We start from the raw sequence: 7225 nt of genomic DNA, 5'->3' as shown, positions 1-7225 counted from the left end.
TTTTATAATGTTTCTCTTGTCTTTGCTGCTTCCCGTATATGTCTGTGTGGATTATTGGTGTTTCGTCCAATCACATTTTAGTATCTGTGTGTTGCCAAGGTCAGCCTAATCTGCTCAGGCACTTCAGAATCGGTACTGCAGTCCTATGTTAACTAAACGATATGGACCATAGACATGAATACATAGATGCGTCATTTTACGCCGAATCTTGCGGTATGTCGCCAACATCTTGAATGTGGCAATAGAGTGATCAGAGATCCATAATTCAGTCTGCTTGGACTAAGTTCAACCATTTTACAGGACAAACTGGATCCATTGCATTACCTTAGAGTGACAGAAAATATTGACGTAATTTTACGAACAGAATTTCTTGACTTTGCGGCCAGAAACTTGCTTCTGAACAACCAAGAAATATTTCCCATGTAATTAAATTGGCCCAAAGTAACCACTCTTATTGTTACTAGTTTAGCTAACTTTTCATACTGTGTAGGTTTTTTAATGAGAGAGAGCTGATCAGAAACCACTGTCAGAACAGAAGTGCATTAAAGACCAAAGGATTTTCAGGACAGGTCAGCGAGGATCAGAGCTGGAGCTGTTTTTCTTCAGTCTTCTGTTCCACAATGTCAGTGTTTAACTATTCTATAAAGTCTGTTCAAGTCAATGTCCTAATGTGCTGAATAAGTGGAATATGAATATGTTTTTCTGAATGTGAAGGGGCCAGGGATGTATTTTCTATAATTAGATAATTTGTCCTATATCCTTGGCTTTAGCCTGTGTCTACCAGGCCGTCGTACATATGGATGCCGACCCTAAAATTGGATACAGCTCTTGTATCTTGGACCTACAGACAAAGATCGTCTGTAGGTCCAGACGATCTTTGGCAGAATCTGCTTTCTCCAGCACTTCACAGGGCAACCAGCTGTAAACAGTCAGAGACACAAAAGGGTCAGAATTCTGGAAGAGACCAGAAAGAATTGACCGGAGGTAAGCCTGTACCATAACTGGCTAACAATCTGGCAGGGAAGTGTCGGCAGCCTCCTCTAGTTATACAGCTCCTGATGGCAGAACGGTTTCAGGTGCGTAGGTCTGGAGACGCCCTCAGGTGGAACAAAGCCTCCAGCGCCCTCTGGTGGATGAAACAGGTCCAGATCCCAACAACCCTAATAGGATCCAGGACTAGTTGAACATGTTGGCCTAAATATGTTGCAATTTTCCTATTACCTAAAGAATTGCAGTTTGTGATCCACCAAAACTCATAATTATGTACTTCGAAAATGTACATGTTTTGATATATTTTTCACCCATGGAGGTCGCCATTTCTTCACCGATGGGTTGATGACACGTTTTGGTCCATTCTGTACTGGAGTACAGAGTAAACACAGGAAGGCAAACTTTACCATTGTAGTTGTTTATCATATGGCGTTTGACTGGTGTCATTTTAGATAATGACTATTGTCTGTAATTTAAAAAAAATAAAAATTGAGGCGAATCTGGATAATTTCTCACATGAAAGAAAGGAGAGCGCAGTGCGAGAGCCGGAGTTGAACAACTTCTGAAGGACCTAATCTGGACCCTGGACCCCCAGAACACTTTGAGTCATTTATACCAGCAGAACCAACAAAGGAACAACTGATCGTTACCTTAACGAGCTAAAAATAAATGCCGTGCTGCTGCTGAGACAGGCAGAGCTGGACGCTCTTTGAGATGCCAACAGGAGCTATACCTACTGAATCTACTGATGTAATCGGACCCATGGAGGTCCGGTGTCGGTGCTACCATCACACCGAACTCTAAGCAGCACAGCTGTTGCCAAACCGGACACAGCGCTACAGATGCTAGGNCGGACCCATGGAGGTCCGGTGTCGGTGCTACCATCACACCGAACTCTAAGCAGCACAGCTGTTGCCAAACCGGACACAGCGCTACAGATGCTAGGAAAAACGTCAAAGACAAGCAGCACTAACAGAGCTATTACTACTGGAAATGCTAAGGGAGCTGGAACACTGGTACTGAATGTGAAACCACTACAAACACCAAACGAAATTCGGACCCTAAACAGCTCCTTCCGAACCGGACACAGAGCTACAGAAGTACTTACCGGATCACACAGTCCGACCAGAGGTATGCGTTTCATACCTTCGTAAATGAAACGATGTGTTACATTGTTTCATTTACGAAGCTGAAGGCAGCAGCAGCAGCAGCTCCTATGGCCAACTCTGTCCTCTTCCTCTGTTTGCTCCTCTTCATCACCTCCTCTGATTTCTACGTTCTGATCGATTTCAGTGCGCTCCGGTTTAAATTAAAAAGGCTTAATAACGGTACTCGTCACTGTTTTGGCTGGAGGAGCCAGGCAGTTGGACCATTACATGTCATTTACCCAGAATGCATTGCAGTGTGAACAACATGGCGACATCCTATAACAATATTTTGTCATAGGAATTTTAATGAATTTTATACATTTATTAAAATTTATAAAAAACTAAATACAGTCAGTATTATTACTGGATTATTTTTACATCTAAAATAAATATTTCCCAAATAAGGTCTATATAACAAATCATGGATCCCTTTAAATGTTACAATTTAGTAAATTGTTAATATTGACTACAATCTGAGTCTACTGTAATTTACACTATATCAAAAATAGTAGTATAATTTCTTATATATTCAGTGTTTGATTGATATTTGGATATTGGAAAGAATGTGGAACACGACACTACAGATTTGGATGTTATGAATAAGTCTATTTGAAGACACTGGAATGTATGGACATTTAAAATACTCATGTTTCAGTTATTAAAGGCTGAAGTATAGGAATTGGCACTCAGGAAAATGTTTGCATAAAATAAGTTTTTGCAAAATAAAACGAGCCCTCACAGAGGGTTTATATAAATGTCAGCGCAAACAGACCTGCTCTGCAAAAACATCTTATAAATCGTCCAGATCAGCGCTAAGTTATAAATTCAGAGGTGAACAACCAGGCTCTGCGACGTCATCCGAGGCCAAGGTGCAGAGGTAGGTTAAGTGCTTTTGGCGCGCCGCCCTGTGCCTGGTTCAACCCATCAACTATAAACCTAGCTTTGAGAGAGGAAGATAGACTTTGTCTATAAAGACATATCTTCAGCTACTCAGTGAGTATTATATGCTTTGCTTCGTTTTTTTTTGGCAACGTCGGCTGTACTAGAAGTTTGGAGTTGTCCTAGGTTGGATTATTTCACTCTCAAAACATGGAAAACCGCTCATAATTAATTATTAGTAGGCTAATTTATGAATAAACAGTGTTGCGTAAAATACTAGTAAAAATACTAGTTGACCCACAGTTTTCAGTGGTGTCGACAGATGTAGATGTGAAACATGTTCATTTTGTACCATATCAGTTTATTACATTTCAATGGTTTAGAAATACACAAAACGACCACAGTTACAAAGAGCTTTCTGAGTGTGCATCTACAAGTGTTTCAGTATTGAAGCTGAATTTAAGGAACACCTGTTGTGTGTTTATCAAGATCTAAAGCTTCCTATTTGAATGGCTGACCAGCTTCACTTGAAACATTTTATACTTGACAAAACCAGCTAAGCGGCCAGAAAAAGTGATTGGTATGGGAACCAAGTGGTACCCTGAGTACAACAATAAGTTATAGAGTCAGGACCTGCAAGAGTGAGTAAAACACATTAGTCACTTTTATCAACACCTTTGTTGGTGTCACAATGGAAGTTGCCACAGAAATCCTTCAAAACTGGGAAAAGAAATTTCAGAAACACATATTTGTGTCGTCCCAAACTGTGATGGACACCTCACAAACCAGGCAACAGCCTTAATGCAATTCCAACTTTTACCCTTATGGGACTCAATTTTGAGGCACTACAGTAACCTTTGTGATGCCACAGTAACCTTTGCTGACCTATTTTGAGTTACCAGGTCCCTCCATATCAAGACGTTGAAATACCAATAACTGGTCATATAAAACCATCTTGAGTTAATTGACCTGGTGTTTAGTTGCTTTTGTCAGTACATATTTTACAGCAAGGTAAGTAATGGAAGCTAAGGGAATGTTTGGGAAGCCTTTGGTTTGGGACTTGGAAAGTCTTACTGCTATTGGAAGCCTTTGTTACAGTAAAATCCAACTACACTGGTCAACTGATTACAATGTGCTTTGATGGTACGTAAGCAAATCTGTGACCTAATCTGAGGAAAAAACAGTAGAAGTAATTTACAATGAACCCCTGTATTCATGGAGTTTGGGGACGGATAGGAAAAATCCACAAATATTTGACATGCCCTATAAACATGCAAATAACAGCCTATTTCAAAAGTTCAAACAGCAAACATACCTTAATATGAATTACTACACCATCAATGGAAACCTTCTTAGCACTACTGCAGTAGCTAATGCCAATGCTGTGCTCATAGGAGTATAGCAAATCAGCAACCAAGGAAAATAAATGGTGCTTCTGGACTGGCTGTTTTGGATAATGTGAGAAGTAGCATTGTGGCTACGTATTTCAGTTTCCCAAGTTGCATTTTCTATTATTTCAGATAGCCTAGTAGAAAACATTTGTGAATAATCTGCAGTTACAGGAGAAAAAAAACAATAAATAAATTCACAGGGGTCCACTATAAATGTATCTTTTCACATAATTAGCTAGATATTATCCACATCCCTGACAGACGGCGGTCACAATTAACTAGATATGTTTCCACTTCTGTAGGGAAAAATAATCCTGAAAATGCAGTTTATGATTGGTTGGTCAATGAAAAGGTGTTGAAGCTGTAGAGAAACTACTTACTTGTGGATTAGTCCTATTGTACCAAAACCCAGCAGTGGAAACCTCTAGAGCATTTGAATTTCCTTTTTTATGGCTGAAATGTTGAGGGAAATAAATCTGTTATATGGATATTACACACTGAGTAAATCTCATCTGTCAGTTGTTTCTTACAAAGGTCCAGTAAGTAAAGCAAGTTTATTAGCAAAACTACTCTTCCTTTGACAACTGAGTGCTCCTAAGAAACGCTTCACCTTGCAATGTAGAAACTTTAATAAATATATAAAACAAAATAAATATGCAACAGTAATGACAGTGAGTGAAACAGAATAAATGACTCAAACAAACTAATATCTAACAAGTTTATCTGTGAAATGGTTGAAAGTATGCGGTAAGTATAGCAGTTTATCGCACTGGGATGTTGCTGTGTCCAACAATCATAATGACCATAATTGTGCAGGTGAGACATAATGGTGAAAGTCACTTGGCGCAGAAAGGACACTAAGGCTGCGTTCACACTGGAGGCTGAAGTGGCCCAATTCAGATTTTTTTTGCCGGGGCCGTTCACACAGCCACACATATGCAACCTGTGTGTGTCCTGCAGTCTGAACGGGAAAACAACCTGTGTCCCGCATGCGCAGTAGAGGGCGCAATAACAGTGTTCTCAGTATTCTGCCAACTGCCATAAAAAGAAGAAGAAGTGCTCAGTGTTTGCGGAAGTAAACATGGAAGCTAACGGTGGAGCTTAGCTTACATATTTGAAGTTGTTGTCCGGCCGGAGCAGCATATTAACAACTTAATCCTCATATTGTCTGTCTTGGTTGTTGTTTTTCTTCCCGCTTGCACGCATCAGGGCGGAGAATAGTGAGATTTGTTGAGTATCAGTGATGTTCAGTTTGGATGAATGCGGTCTGGACGTTAGGTGACATTTTAATCGGATACGTATTGGTTATGGGTTACTTTCGAAAGGAATCCGACCTGTGTTGTTCAGACTGTCATAAAAGGATCAGATACAGGTCGCATTATGTCAAAAAAATCGGAACTGGGTCACTTCGGCCTGCAGTGTGAACACAGCCTAAGAGGCTCTTTTCTGCACTTGGTAATGTTTCCTGAGAATGACAGACAATTTAAGTGTTGCCAACACTGATTTCAGAGTTGTTGATGCAACACATTATTGTCTCCAGTTTGTTGTTAGAGTTTAAATTTGGATTATGTGAGCTGCTGGTGCAATAATCAGGCAATGGGACAATGTTAATTCTGGGATTCACCTGCAGTGTAAGTGGATTAACCCTCAAAGATGAGAGGAAATAATACTGTGATGAATCAGTGGAATTCTAGCTATTGGCTTAATTCAAGTAAGAATATAAACATTTCCATTCTCAGTTATTAGAGTTTAGTTTTAAAAGGGAAATTACACCATACTACCATTAAATCAGTATACATGTTCATTATTGCTTTGTACCCAGACAGATCAACATTATCCCTGTTCATCCATTAGTGTGCGTTTATTATAACTGTGTGTTCCATTTGATCTTTGAAGTTGGAATTGAGTATAGTATTATCTTGAAGTATGTGTGTGCATGTTTGACTGTCCTGTGTCTCCATGTTACCCTGTGATCTGATTGGCAACCTGTCCAGAGAACAACCAGCCTCTTGTCTGTACTGCTGCAGCTCGGCACCAGCCCCCAGGCAGGTGGTAGATGAAGTTAGAACTGAGAAATAAAAGGTAGAGTGATTTATCTTTGTGAACACAGAATTATGTGTGGTGTGTGCGTTTATATCTCACACTCCACTTACACACATTGCACAGTATGTGGTTCTGTGTCTGCACTGATAAATTTTATGTATGTGGTCCTGGTGGGCTGGTGTGTTAGTGGTTAAGCGGTTCAGCCCGTGGAGGAGCTTTCACACTCCCCTCATAGTCACGCATCACGTTGGTTTTATTTTATTATTATTATGGTTTGATGCATTGTGTAACTTATAGTTTTCTGACACATGGATTAGTTGTGTGTCACATCATTCTCATACAAAGGTGTGACTTTGTATTGCAAATTAGTGGGGATGCATTGTGAGGAACAGCTGAGCGAGTGGCGGGGACATTTGTCTCTAATTAATCTCTACTATGTCTTTCACTTGGTGAAGAAATTACTAAAATATTGAATTTTATAGACATATTCTAATTTATGGAATGAGTCTATATATTTGCTCAATGCTTGCCTACAGTTGAAAATAGTTACAAAATTCAACTCATACCCCCACCCCCCACAAAATGCCACCATGGGTGGTTGCCCATGTTGCCCTTATCAGAAACCACCACAGCAAGTCACATCTGTTCCTCTGTTCATCATTTTCAGTGGGACTTTTTTGGGCCTGGCTGGGGCAGTTGGGTTGTAGAGTGACCATTGATATATTCAATTCAAGTTTAAATTAATAAATACTTTGTTAATCCCAATGGGAAATT

This window comes from Poecilia formosa, unplaced genomic scaffold (assembly GCF_000485575.1).
Source record: "Poecilia formosa unplaced genomic scaffold, Poecilia_formosa-5.1.2 Scaffold411, whole genome shotgun sequence".
In the NCBI taxonomy this organism is placed as follows: domain Eukaryota; kingdom Metazoa; phylum Chordata; class Actinopteri; order Cyprinodontiformes; family Poeciliidae; genus Poecilia; species Poecilia formosa.
The sequence above is the reverse complement of the archived record's forward strand: the minus strand, read 5'-3'. Positions refer to the sequence as shown.